This window comes from Stomoxys calcitrans, chromosome 3, assembly GCF_963082655.1.
Source record: "Stomoxys calcitrans chromosome 3, idStoCalc2.1, whole genome shotgun sequence".
Taxonomy (NCBI): domain Eukaryota; kingdom Metazoa; phylum Arthropoda; class Insecta; order Diptera; family Muscidae; genus Stomoxys; species Stomoxys calcitrans.
The window spans coordinates 173,063,986-173,079,259 of NC_081554.1; the positions used below are offsets into that span (position 1 = coordinate 173,063,986).

Consider the following 15,274-nt stretch of genomic DNA (forward strand, 5'->3'; position numbering starts at 1 on the left):
GCAAATGAAATGTACAAATCCCCTTAAAACTTGGCATCATCCGAAAAAGCATTGTCGCACGTAATTGGCATCACTTTTAAAAATAACGAAAAAATTGTTTAGAATGCGGTAGAGAAAAAATTGTTTAAAATCATGACAGTATGGCCTTTATTTTTTGAAATTACTCTTTGTGCATTGGCATCACTTTTTCCCATGAACATTCCATTAAGCAACATTGGCAAACTTCTCACATTCAATGAGTGGTGATTCAAGTTTTAAGCTCAATGATAAGGTGCATTCTGTTTTTATAGCCGCATCCGAACGGCGTGCAGTACGAAACCTCTTTGGGCATAAGTTTTTGCATATCATTTTCTCAAATGGCATAGTTCCTCACAAATGTCGCCTGTATTAGGAGATAATAATCACACCTGAAATTTTTCTGTGTTCACGCTAGGATTCGACCCCAGACGTTCAGCGTCATAGTCCTCTGCGCTACGGAGGTCTCCGATAATTTGGCATTACTTTTCCAAAAAAACAGTTTTTCTTTTGGTTTCATTCAAAATACAAACTGTTGCCTTGGCATCATTTTTTATTGGTATTGGCATTATTTTAAGAAAAATGCTTTGATCATTTTTTATTTTGGCATCACTTTTTATTTTAGACTTTTCTCTAACGATGGCATCAGTTTAAGGAGAATGTTTTAATTTTGGCCTCAACAAAAATGCATTAAAAATTCAAATGTAACTGTACTAAAAAGCGGCATAACTTCAATCAAATTTGGCATCAATTTTATAAGAAACTAAAAATTTTTTTATCACGCTTTTTATTTGAATGATCATAAAAACAAAAATGGTTTGTGGTACTTTTTTTAATTTGGCATCACTTTTAATTTTTGATTATTTTTTAACGATAATGTCATCAAAGTTAGAGAAATATCAAAAATTAAAAGTGATGCCAAATTAAAATAATACCTCAAACCAATTTTTTCGTTGTTATGATCATTTGAATGAAAAGCGTAATGTAAAAGATTTTTAATTTCTCATAAAAGTGATGCCAATTTTTATTAAAGAGATGACATATTTAAAAAAAGTAACATTTGATTTGGCATCACTTTTATAAGAAAATTGGCATAATTTTCATAAAAAATTAAAAGCCTTTTACATTACGCTTTTGATTTAAGTGATCATAACAACGAGAGAATTGGTTTGAGGTATTATTTCAATTTGGCATCACTTTTTATTTTTGATTTTTCTCTAACATTGATGGCATCAATTTAAATAAAATTCTTTAATATTGGCTTTAATTGAAATTAAATTAATAAATCAATTATAACCTTACAAAAAAATGGCATCACTTCAATTGATATTGGCATCACTTTTATAAAAATTAAAACCTTTTATATTATGCATCTGATTTTAATGGTCATAAAAAGGAGAAAAATGGTTTGAAATTTTTTTTTGAATTTGGCATCACTTTTTATTTTTGTTTTGTTTCCAAACATGGCATTGTTTTAATCTTAATTGGTATCACTTTTATAAAAAATTAAAATTTTTCTGTAATGCGATTTTGATTTAAATGTTCTGGGAATCAAGAAAAATGCTTTAAATTTCTTTTTAATTTGGCATCACTTTTACTTTTGTTTTTTCTCACGATAATGGCATCATATTAAACGAAAAGCTTTAAATTTGGTGTAAATTGATAATATATTAAAAAGTTAGTAAAACTTTACTAACAAATGGCATCACTTTAATCGAAATTGGCATTACTTTTATAAAAAAATAAAACCTCTTATATTACATTTTTGATTTAAATGATCATAAAAACGATAAAAATGGTTTCGGTATTTTCTTAATTTGGCATAATTTTTTTAAATTTTTTTTCTTACGATGATGCTCTTGGCCTAACTTCAATTAAAACATGCTACAAATAAAGTTAATTTAATTTCATTGAAAACTAGGCATAGTTTTTTATGGAAATTGGCATCACTTTTACAAAAAGTCAATTAAAGTTACTTTGAATTCAATAAAACTTGGCATCATTTTGTAAAGAAAATGGCATCACTTTTATAAAATATCAATTTTTTTTTATTAATCATGCCTTTGACAATTAAGATTGTAGAAAAGAAGAAAAGATTTTAGAATTCAAAAAAATTTGGCATCACTTTTTTTATACTTAGCTCTCACTAGCTATTTTTCCAACCTTCCCTAACTATTTTTCCAATTTTTCTGCCATCACTTAAATCGAAATTGGCATCACTTTTATAAAAAAATAAAATATTTTATACTACCCTTTTAATTTAAATGATCATAAAAACGAGAAAATGGTTTTCGGTATTTTCTTTGATTGACAACACTTTTTTTAATTTTTTTTCTAACGATAATGCTCTTGACCTAACTTCAATTAAAAACTTGCTACAACTAAGGTTACTTTAATTTCATTGAAAACTTGGCATCATTTTTTTATATATAAATTGGCATCACTTTTAACAAAAAGTCAATTAAAGTTGTTTTGAATTTAATAAAACTTGGCATCATTTTGTAAAGAAAATGGCATCACTTTTCTAAAATATCAATTATTTTTTATTTATCATGCGTTCGACAATAAAGATAATGGACAAGATAAAAGGATTTTAGAATTCAAAAAAATTGGCATCACCTTTTTTTATACATATAAAGCTTTTACAAGCTATTTATTTCTTCTTCCATATCATTACGAAGTATGATTCCCTAAGAGCAAGTAATGAATGAAGTAACAATATGTTTTATTGGCATTACTTTTTGTTTTTAAATTTTAAACCCATTGTGACAACTGCCCACAACCTTTCAGTCATGTGCTTAATACCACGCAATTATTTTCCCAAAGTTTCTTATCATTATCCCCGAAAAAAAAATAATTCTTACTAAAAATAACTGTTATCTAATTGCCTCGATATTGCAAAAAAATTTAACTACCTCAACATGTTTTGAAACGAAACCTTTTGCGTCAGCACTCATCACCTTTAGTCACAATCACAATAACTGATTAAAAACAATATTTGACAATGACTCGCTGTTTTTCCATTTCAATTTTTTATCGGCTAGGCCGTACACATGTGAGTGAACACCGTTATGCCATCGGGGAAAATACCTTAATTTAGAGATATTTTATGAATGCCATATGTAAAACTAAAAAACAAATTCCCATTATTATGCCGATAATGTTTTCAGGCGATTTTTTTTCTATTTTCAATTCCTTTTTTGATTTTCTTGTGTTATTTTTTGCGAAAGCAATAACAATTTTTTTTAATAATAGAAGCAAACAACAACAAGTAAGACCAATTTTTCGTAGATTGTTTGCGAGTAGGTATATTTCGAAACTTTTAAGAACCATTGGTATGTTATCGAAATCACGTTATGTGATAAAACATTTTTTTGTTTTTTTTTTTTTGGGGGGAAACTAAAGGTCACTACAGCTATGTTTATGACAATGACAACTTTTATGAGCGTAGATAATGTTTGAAATGGTAGTTTTTCAGTACTATCAAGAGGTTTTATTCTGTGAAATGTATTTGATTTTATTTTATTATATAAACTAGTGCAATTTTTGCCAGCCATCCAGGGTTTAAGGCCATTTTACTGAAAAAATGAAAGAACTCACTTTTTTTTGTAAAATGACATCATTTGTTGAGCATTTTACCCAAAAACACCTATTTAAAGTTTATGGTAAGATCTTATTTCATTAACACTTACCAAATATTTGATAGACCTATGTGCGTATACTTTATGTTAATTCTCTTGCAGTAATATAACGTATACGTATTTTAAACTAAGCGATTATTAAGAAGTATACGCTCCCATGTACAATGGCTTTTATATAATGGGTGGTATTGTGGGCCACTGTGGCATAGAGATTATCATGTCCGCCCATGGCGCTGAGTGTACGAGTTCGAATCCCGACGTGGAAATATTGTAGTTATGGTATATATCGGTCTATAAACTGACCGATGTAGTTGCCACATAAATCGATTTCCGCATTTGACAACTTCAGCCCCTGGAAGCCGCAATTTTTATCGGATTTGGCTGAAATTTTGTATGTAGTATTCTGTTATGACTTGCAACAGATGTGTCAAGTACGGTCCAATTCGGTTCATAATGGTCGTAATCTCCTGATTTGACATCTTGAGCCCCCATAAACTGCAATTTTAATCAGATTTGGCTTAAATTTTGCACGGAGCGTTTTGTAATGAGCCTCTAGAGGGCGTAATTCTTATCCGATTTGACTGCACTTTTGCACAGTGACTTTTTCTGTGATCTCCAAAATACGTGCCAAATTAGTCTGAATCGGTTGAAAACCTGATATAGATCCCATATAAACCGACCTCCCGATTTTACTTCTTGAGCCGCTAGAGGGCGTAATTCTGTGTTAGGTATGGTCTGAATCAATCGAAAACCTGATATATCTCCCATTTGAACCATTCTGCCGATATTACTACCTGAGCCTCTAGAGGGAGTAATTGTTATCAGGTGTGATAAGTATGGTCTGAATCAATCCAAAACCTGATGTATCTCCCATATAAACCGATCTCTGATTCCCAATATACGTGTAAAATATGGTCTTAATTGGTCCAAAACTTTATATAGCTCCCATATAAACCGATCTGCCGATATTACTTCCTGAGCCTCTAGAGGGAGTAATTGTTATCAGATGTGATAAGTATAATCTGAATCAATCCAAAACCTGATATATCTCCCATATAAACCGATCTCTGATTTCCAATATGCGTTTCAAATTTGGTCTTAATCGGTCCAAAACTTTATTAGCTCCCATATAAACCGATCTCCGGATTTAACTTCTTGAGCCTCTAGACGTTGTAGTTCTTCTCCGATATGGCTGACATTTTTCACAGCCTTTTTTTATGGCCTCCAACATGTGTTCCGAATCGGTCAAAAACCTGGTATAACTACCACATAAACCGATCTTCCCATTTTAGTTCTTGAGTCCCTAGAGTGCGTCATGCTCATCCGATTTGTCAAATATGGCCTCTAGAGGGCGTAATTCTTACCAGATTTGGCTGAAAATTTGAACAAGTATTTTTTATGACATACGTGCTAAGTCTGGCTCGAATCGGTTTAAAACCTGATATAGCTCCCATGTAAACCGATCAACCGATTATACTTCTTGAGCCTCTAGAGGACATAATACTTATCTGATTCGATCTAGCCATGTCCGTCCGTCCGTCTGTCGAAATCACGAAAAAGGTCGAACGCGTAAAGCCAGCCGCTTGAAATTTTGCGTATATACATAATATTGATGTCGGTCGTTGGGAATTGCAAATGGACCATATCGGCTCAGATTTGGATATAGCTCCTTTATAAACCGATCACCTGAATTGAGTTCTTGAGCCCCTGGAAGCCACAAATTTCTTTTGATTTGGCTGAAATTTTGTATTTGGTGTTTTATTATGACTTTCAATAATGGTGTTAAGTACAGTTCAAATCGGTATATAACCTGATATAGCTGCCATATAAACCGATCAGGGATCTTGACTTCTTGAGCCACTAGAGGGCGCAATTCTCATCCGATTTGGCTGAAATTTAGCATGAAGTGTTTTGTTATGACTTTCAATAACAGTGCTAAGTATAGTTCAAATCGGTCTATAACCTGATATAGCTGCCATATAAACCGATCGGTGATCTTGACTTCTTGAGCCACTAGAGGGCGCAATTCTCATCCGATTTGGCTGAAATTTAGCATGAAGTGTTTTGTTACGACTTACAACAACTGTGCTGAGTACGGTTCAAATCGGTCTATAACCTGATATAGCTGCCATATAAACCGATCTTGGATATTGACTTCTTGAGCCACTAGAGGGAGCAATTATCATCTGATTTGGCTGAAATTTAGCATGAAGTGGTTTGTTATGACTTTTAACAACTGTGCTGAGTACGGTTTAAATCGGTCTATAACCTGATATAGATGCCATATAAACCGATCGGGGATCTTGACATCTTGAGCCAACAGAGGGCGCAATTCTCAATCGATTTGGCTGAAATTTTGCATGAACTTGTTTGCTATTACTTCCAACAACTGTGCCGAGTATGGTTTAAATAGCTCCGTAACCTGATATAGCTGCCATATAAACCGATCGGGGATCTTGACTTCTTGAGCCACTAGAGGGCGCAATTCTCATCCGATTTGGCTGAAATTTAGCATGAAGTGTTTTGTTACGACTTCCAACAACTGTGCTGAGTACGGTTCAAATCGGTCTATAACCTGATATAGCTGCCATATAAACCGATCTTGGATATTGACTTCTTGAGCCACTAGAGGGCGCAATACTTATCCGATTTGGCTGAAATTAAGCATGAAGTGTTCTCTTGTGATTTCCAACAACTGTGCTATGTATGGTTCAAATCAGTCCATAATCTGATATAGCTGCCTTATAAATCGATCTTGGAGCTTGACTTCTTGAGCCACTAGAGGGCGCAATTCTTAACCGATTTGGCTGAAATCTTGCATGAACTTGTTTGCTATTACTTCCAACGTCTGTGCCAAGTATTGTTTAAATCGGCACATAACCTGATATAGCTGTCATATAAACCGAACTGGGATCTTGACTTCTTTAGCCTCTAGAGGCCGCAATTTGTATCCGATTTTGCTGAAATTTTTTACAACGGCTTCTCCCCAGACCTTCAACATACATGTCCAATATGGTCTTAATTGATCGATAGCCTGATACAGCTCCCATATAACCCGATCTGCCGATTATGCATCTTGAGAATCTACAAGGCGCAATTCTTATCCAAATGGATTAAAATATTACCCAATGACTACTACTGTAGTATTCAACATTCCATTCACTTGTGGTCCGAATCAGTCTATTACTTTTTTGTAATATTCCCCAGTTTTTTAACAAAAATTTTTTTTTTTAAATTTGGAATTTTTTTAAATATTTTTTTGAATAATTTCTAATTTGACTTGTTTTTTATATAACTCCTAAATTTTTGTAAATTTTTTTGTAATTTTTCCTATTTGTTAAATAGGTGGTAGAGCGCACAACAAGCTGATTACTGGTTTGGGTGTTTGTCCGTAGTGTCATAGGGGGAATTATAGCCGCAACCTCTTTTTAACCTTACCTAACCTAACCTTACCTAAATAGGTTTTAATTTGTTTCCTAATTTTTGCATATTATTTTCATATTTTTATTGTCTTTTATTTTTATTTTGTTTTTTAATTTTCATTTTTTGTTAATATCTGCAATTTTCCCTCTTTTCAACCTAACCTAACATAAATAGGTTTTGATTTTTTTCTAATTTTTGCATATATTTTTTTATTTTGATTGAATGAAAAAAATTAACATTCATTTGCTGTTTTGAATATTTTTATATATCCAAATTTTGTGTATTATTTTTTTATTATTATTGAGTTTTGAATTTTTATTGTTTTATTAATATCTGCCTTTTTTCCTTTGTTTTAATAATTCTTAGGTTAGGTTAGGTTGAAATCGGGGTGCAGATATTTATCTGCCTCATGCCACTATAGACATACACCTAAGCCAGTAATCGACTTGTTGTGATATTACTTAATAATTCTTAGTTTATGCTGATTTTTTTAAATAATTATTATTTTTTCCCAATTTTTTTTTTAATATATATCTCTTATTTTAAATTTATCCCAATTTTCCCTTAATTTGTTTTAATAATTTTTAAAATTAAAAAATTGTTTTTATTTTTTTTTTAATAATTTATAAATTTTTAACAGAAAATTTGTTCAAACTTACCATAAATTGTGAAATATTTGCAAGGTTAATGGTGAATAATCCAAAAACAAGGGTTCTACCCTTTTATTGTGTAGACCAGAAGTCTTATCTTGGACCTCGTTGATGATGAATGTTTTTATAAATCGGTTTATTTTTCTTTTTCCAAAATGTGGGTCTTTTCTGAATTATGTTTGGTTATTATTTCATAAAATTTGTAATTTGAAACAAATTCTTTTTTCAGCAAAACACTTGCTGGTTTCAAATTCCTCTTGATATTCGAGGAGATTTAATTTTCCCTTTGGTTTCCTTTGTTTTTTTCCCTCTATTTGCGACAAATCACTAAAAGATCGTCTCGAGGCTAGTGCTATTTTACTCTCACTGAATATGTTATAGAATATTTGCAAGGAAAATAATTCGCGTTTGTTTGTTGTTTTTGGTTTTGGTTTTGTTTTGCACAAAAATATAACAAATTATCTATATCTTGATAACCGTAAAGAAAGCAGCAAATTCTATAGAAATGAGCATTAGAAGTAAATGAGAGAGACCGAGAGAGTAAGAAGCAGAGCATACGTTTACTAGGCTCTCTAAAAACCAGCGGTGTTGTTGTTTAATGGCGATCGCTAAAATTCTTAGAATTTGATGATGCCCAGTGTGATGTGCGGTTATTGTGGGTGTGTACGTATGTGTGCCTTAGAACGAACCCCCTTGCACATCGGCTTGTTATATCTCTCCTCTATACCACAATGATGTTACTCGGCGTTTGTTTTGTTTTTGTTTTGAAGGTTTAAAGCTCTTAGCACCAAAGGGGTTGGTGAGCAGTGGGCAGCACTTGCACTTGCTACAATTTAAGCTACACGTGATGTTAATGTATGGGTGCTTATGGGGTTGCCAATACAAGAGCACAATGTTATACTTTGTTGGCTTTCAATTGTGATTAATTTGTTGGCTTTACGTTGGACGGACAAGAGGACCCCTTGCGTTGAGGTTGCCTCTCTTAACTTGTGGTGTGGTTATTTTATTTATATTTGATTTTTATTTTGTTGAAATATTTCAAATTATTTTGTTTTTTTTTTGGCTTTTGCCAGCTAATACGATGTTTAATTCGGCTTTGGATTTATTTGGTGGTTGTCTATGTGTGTGTTTTCTTTTTTGGGAGATCGCGTTTAGCTTGATTGAGTTCTTATTAGATATATAGCACTGGTACAATTGCTGTTACTCTGCCTTGTTTCATATATTATGACGACGTTGGTTTTTGCTTTGTGTTTTTTGTTGTTGTTGTTTTTTTTTTTTTTGGTTTCAAGTGTTTGTGTGATTTTCCCTTGTTGCCATTGGCGAGCTTTCTTCACATCTCTAGTATATATATGAGTCAGTATGTATGTTTGTTTGTATGTTTAGCTTTGCTTTGTGTTCCGTATTGTCGGCCCGTCGTCACTAACTTGTGTCACTCTAAACAATATTGACCTAGGTTTTGTTGTTGTAAATTTAAAACAATTTTTCTTTGCTTTGTTGTTGTTCGCTGTGACGTTGTTTAGAAATATTTTTTCTTTAATTATTCAAATTGAAATTTTTGTTTACTCAAAATTGTTATGTGTTTAATTGTGGTGAATGGTTACCATAAGCTGCAAATAGAAATTAAAAAAGAGAAACAATATAATTTAGTGTTTAATATTATAATATATTGTATATATAATTTATAAAATAAGTAAAAGTGTGCTAAGATCGGCCGTGCCGAATCTTGGGAACCCACCACCATGGATTCTGCTAAAATATGGGAGCTATATCAGGCTATAGACCGAATTGGACCGCACTTGGCACAGTGGTTTGAGTCATAACAGAACACTATATGCAAACTTTCAGCCAAATCGTCTTGTAAGGGTTCAAGAAGTCAAATCGAGAGTTCGGTTTATATGGGAGCTATATCAGGTTATACACCGATTTGGACCGTACTTAGCACAGTTATTGGAAGTCATAACAAAACACTATATGCAAAATTTCAGCCAAATCGGATGAAAATTGCGGCTTCCAGGGGCTCAAGAAGTCAAATCGGGAGATCGGTTTATATGGGAGCTATATCATGTCCTTAACCGATTTGAATCGTACTTGGCACAGTTCTTCGCAATCATAACGGAATACCATGTGCAATATTTCAGCTAAATCAGATGAAAATTGCGGCTTTCAGGGGCTCAAGAAGTCAAATCGGGACATCGGCTTATATGGGAGCTATATCTAAATCTGAACCGATATGGCCCATTTGCAATCCCCAACGACCTACGTAAATGTTCAGTATCTGTGAAAAATTTCAAGTGGCTAGCTCTACACCTACGTCCGACAGACGGACGAACGGAGGGACGGAGATATATCAGCATTGTTCTCTACTCTCAAATATCATTTATTTGAACCCCACATTGGCCTCAAAATTAGATATCAAATTCGTTTTCTAATCTCAAATACCTTTCATTTAACACCTTATTGCAATGGTCAGCAAATATGTCCGGGTCCTAGAACCTATCTATATCGAGATTCACTCCCTTTAATTACCAAATTGTCATGGTGAGCAAATACCTCCCATTTGGGGGGGTTGGGACGTCCCCTAGGCAGTTGGTCCCGAAATGAGATATCAGATTCGTGGTCTTCTCCCAAATACCTTTCATTTGAGCCCCATATTTCCATAGTCGCAAACATGACCGGTTTGGGGGATGTTTCGGGGTATGGGTGGCCATTCAGTGACTTGACCCTAAAAATATATATGAGATTCATGTTCTACTCTAAAATTCCTCTTATACAGCTATATGGTTGATGTTATGGGGGTGGGGTGCCCCTTTTTGACACCTTTTACCGAATATTGATATCACATTCTCGCTCTACTCCCAAAGACCTTTCATTTGAGCCCCATATTGCTGTGGTTGTAAATTTTTTCTCTTTTTGGGTGTATTTTTGGGAGGGGTGGTCCCCAAATACTTGACTCCACATTTGGATATCAGATTCGTATTCTACACTGAAAGACCTTTTATTTAAGCCCCAAATAAGCCATGGTCAGTAAATAAGTCCTGTTTGAGGGGTGTTTTGGGCGGCGGTGGACTCTCAGAAATTTGGTCCCACATTTGTATATCAGATTCGTATTCTACATGCAAATACCTTTCATTTGAGTCCCATATTGTCATGGTCGGTAAATATGTCCGATTTAGGGGTGTTTTGGGGGTTGGGGTGGTCCCCCTAACACTTGGTCAGACAATTGGATATCAGATACGTTTTCTTATCCTAAATATCTTTCATTAGAGTCCCATATTGACGTGATTGGTCTAAATATTTATTGGGAGGGTTTAGGGTGGGGCGGCCGCCCTAGGTACCCCATCCGAAATTTGGATACCAAATTTTTATTTTTAGGCTACTATGAGAGAGCACACAAAATTTCGCACCACCTATCACCGAGATCTGGTGTTTCTGAAAATTAGGGTAAGGGGGAGGGTCCGCTCCCCTTTCAGATATCAAAAAATGTAGTACCCTATTTTCACCACGGGATCATTATGCACCATTAGTGAACATTTCATGGAAATTGGTTTAGCCGGTTTTGAGCCTATAAGGAACACACAAACAAACAAACCGACAAACATATTCTTGATCGTATTGCCGCTCGGTGTCGAACTAGTCATGTCCTCCTTTCGTCCGTTCGTCCGTCCGCCCGTCCGTCTGTCGAAAGCGTAAAGCTAGCCGCATGAAATTTTGCACAGATACTTAATATTGATGTAGGTCGTTGGAGATTGCAAATGGGCCATATGGGTTCAGATTCAGATATAGCTCCCATATAACCCGATCTCCCGATTTGACTTTTGGAGCTTCTGGAAGGCGCAATTTTCTTCCGATTTGGCTGAAAGTTTGCACGTAGTATTCTGCTATGGCGTCTAACATCTGTACCTAGTACGCTCTAAATCGGTCTATAACCTGATATTAGCTCCCATATAAACCGATCTTCCGATTTGAATTCTTGAGTCCTTACAAGCCACAAGTACTGTCCAAATCGGTCTATAATCTGATATAGCTCCTCTTTAAACCGATCTCCCGATTTCACTTTTTTCTCCGATTTGGCTGAAATTCAGCATGTGGTGTTTTGTTATGATTGCCAACAACTGTGCCAAATACAGTCTAAATCTGTTTTAACCGGTCTCTCGATCATCCTTGTTCGGTTCCTAGAAGCTTTAATTTTTGCTGGTTTGACAGAAGTTTTGTATTTGGATTAAATTATGCCCTTCAACTAATTTTTTTTTTTGTACAAATTTGTTATGGTGATGGTTTCCCAAGATTCGGCCTTACCGAACTTAGCACGCTTTTATTTTTTATGATTTCCATTATAAGTGCCATATATGGTCTGAAATGGTTCAAAACCTGATATATAGCTCCCAGATCAACCGATCTTCCATGTATACCTCTTAAGCCTGTAGAGGGCGTTATTCTTATCCGATTTGGTTAAAATTTTGCGCAGTTACTTTTCCTATGATCTCAAACATACGTCCCTAATATGGTCCAAATTGGTTCATAACCTGATATAGCTCCCATGTAAACCCATCTCCAGATTTTCTATGATATCTAATATAGGTCCTTAATATGGCCTGAATCGATTCATAACCTGTACAATGGCATCTACTATGGTCTCCAACATCCAAACCAAGTATGGCCTGAATCGGTTCATAGTCTGATGTAGCTTGAATAGCATTAAAATTCTTATCAATTTTCCTTTTTACAAACCGATTCCCTTCTTGAGTTTCTAACAGTTCCAATATTGGACTAATTTGGAAAAATTTAACCCCTCCTGTCAGATACCTCCCTAAATTGCTACAGTCCCTTAATGAACCGTTGCTCCGGTTTTGGCTTCTCCAGCCCCTAAAAGTCTCATTAATTCTTGAAAATAATCCACATATTGCTTGAGCTTTTTGTTTGTATTGTAAGCCGAATCCACGACTTGGCTTGAAAGGTTTTTCTTTGTTTCACTTACTTTTGATATTGAGTGTATATTCCTGTAGGCGCTGATTAAAGTTATTCCCATTCACTTCACTTAAAACAGCATATAAGGGATATTGCAAAATAGTATTCCTCTAAGTGTTTTTAGGGTTTTTTTCTCCACAAGATATGATTATTAATTTTTTTATATAGATTTTGTTTCATATATAGATTTTTTTATTCTGTTACACCCATTTATTTTTTTGACTTTTTATGATTTTTCTTTGAAAAAAAAAATTTATAATTTTTTTTTACAGTGTACAATACACTAGAACTTTATTTTTTTCATAAAATATTGTTGCTCAACTTAATTTTTGTAGTTTTAAGATTTGCAGTAAACTTTTGTTATTTTGTTTTAAGATAATTTTCATAGAGATCCACCATAGGAAGTTTTTTTGTATATATAATTTTTTTTTATGTTTTCTCACTGTCTTCCCTTAGAATTTTTGATGTAAATTTTTATTTATTTTTTTTTTATTATTTGGTATAATTATTATAAATTTTTGTAATTTCTTGTTCACACTTTTGGTTTTTTTTTCAATATTTTAAAATTATTTTGTTTTTTATTTTAACAAAAAAATTTGTTTTCATAAAAAATCATTTAAGGCAATGTTAAATAAAACTGGTTTTATTTTTCATATAAGCAAATGAGATCAATTTGTATTTTCTTGCAAATTTAATGTGATAAAATTCTGACACCCACTTTTTTTTAACAAATTTGTTTTTTTTTGATTTTTATTTATCCACTTAAAAGTCTTCAATTTGCTTTGCCTTTTCTATTTGATTGCTATTTTGTGGTTGCTGGTTAGAAGGCAAAACGTTTTGAGATTTAAGAATAACAAGGGCTTATTAAAGGGTTATATATATATGGTAGGAGATATTAGAACAACGTTTGCTGTTGCTTTCTGTTTTGATTTGATTACTCGATTTGAGACGTTAAACGGTTAAATTAAGTTTTTCTGTGTGCTGTTAACGCGTTGCGAGTTCAGTTTGAAATACATTGAGGCAAAGCGTTATGAAAAAGAATACCCATGTACCCGCTGCTGTTGGTGCTGGCGACTAAGGCAAAGCTTATGCATAAGCACTCACACACACACACACACACATGTAAAACTATACCAAAAACAACGAGCAGAGAGCTTGGGCAGAACATTTGGTTGTACTTTTCGTGGGGTTCTGATGCCGCTCGGCCATACTCTCTGTAATTCTCCTTAGCTTTGATAGCGGCATTTTACGACGACAACAACACGGCACAGCACGGCACATTGCAAGTGAGTTTGAATGAATGAGTGAGTGAGTGTTGGCAACAGCACACAGAGAAGAGACAGACCCATTGATGTAAGTGTGTATAAGTGAGTGTGCTTTTGTTTTTGTTTTTGTTCTTGTGGTTATTTGACTTTATAAGAATTTTAGTGAAGTGTAGAATGACTCCTCTTTCCAAAAATCACTAAAAACAGAGCCTACAAAATTCATCTTCTTCTTCTTCTCAGGCTTCTAATGCTCGTTCTCATCTAACCACCAGCCTAAGAGCAAAGCTTTTTTTTTTGGTAGCTTGTTGTTGTTTTTTTATTTAATTTTATTTTGTTATTCTATTCGTTCATTTGCCATGTATGATGACGATGGCAACGATGTTGATGCTTTTATGTTGTTGCTTTTTTTGCTCTGCCTGCTGCGTTGAGTGAATGTCAACGTTCTGCTAGCGTCCTTATAGGGCTTATCGTTGAGGTGTTGTTGTGTCTGTTAAAGTTTGCAGTTAGAATTTTGTTTTTGCATGTGCGAAGGTGTGCGTGTTGTCTTAGTACAACATTTTTGCACATACACATATGCGAATTTTGTTTTTTTTTTTTTGTATCAAACAGAGAAAGGGTTTCAGTAATTGAAAGGCACAGAAGTTTGAAACAAATTTTAAAGGAAACTAGTAAAAGTGTGGTAAGTTCGGCCGGGCCGAATCTTAAGAACCTATTACCATAGATTCTGCTGAAAATGTATAAAAAATAAATTAATTTGGCATAACTTCTGTCAAACCAGCAAAAATTAAAGCTTCTAGGAACCGAACAAGGATGATCGAGAGACCGGTTTACATGGGAGCTATATTAGGTTAAAGACTGGTTTAGGCCGTAATTGGCACAGTTGTCAAATCGGACAAAAATTGCGGCACGTAAGGGCTGAAGAAGTCAAATCGTGAGATCTGTTTATATGGGAGCTATATAAGGTTATAGACCGATTTGGATCGTACTTGACAAAGTTGCTGAAAGTCATAACAAAACACTAGATGCAAAATTTGATCCGAATCGGATAAAAATTGGGGATTCCAGGGGCTCAAGAAGTCAAATCGGGAGATCGGTTTATATGGGAGTTATATCAGGTTGTTGACTGATTTGGACCGTACTTTGTACAGTTATTGGAAGTCATAACAAAACACTACGTGCATTTCACTCAAATCGGACGAGAATTGGGCCCTCTAGAGACTCAAGAAGTCAAGACCCAAGATCGGTTAATATGACAGCTATATTTACATATAGGCTCATTTACAATCCCAACCGAGCTACACCAATAAAAAGTATT

At 34.1% G+C, this 15,274-nt stretch overlaps 1 protein-coding gene across 1 annotated transcript in view; it reads right to left on the minus strand.

Annotated features, from left to right (window-relative positions):
• LOC106091460 (Krueppel homolog 1) overlaps positions 1-13,224 on the minus strand; it is a 74,825-nt gene extending 61,601 nt beyond the window's left edge. Inside the window, exons 1-2 of the mRNA XM_059364187.1 lie at positions 12,705-13,224; positions 7,739-9,336 (exon numbers count right to left, since the gene is read on the minus strand). The gene's annotated coding sequence lies outside the window, so the exon portion shown is untranslated. The remainder of the gene's footprint in view (positions 1-7,738; positions 9,337-12,704) is intronic.
• Between the last annotated feature and the right edge of the window lie 2,050 nt (positions 13,225-15,274).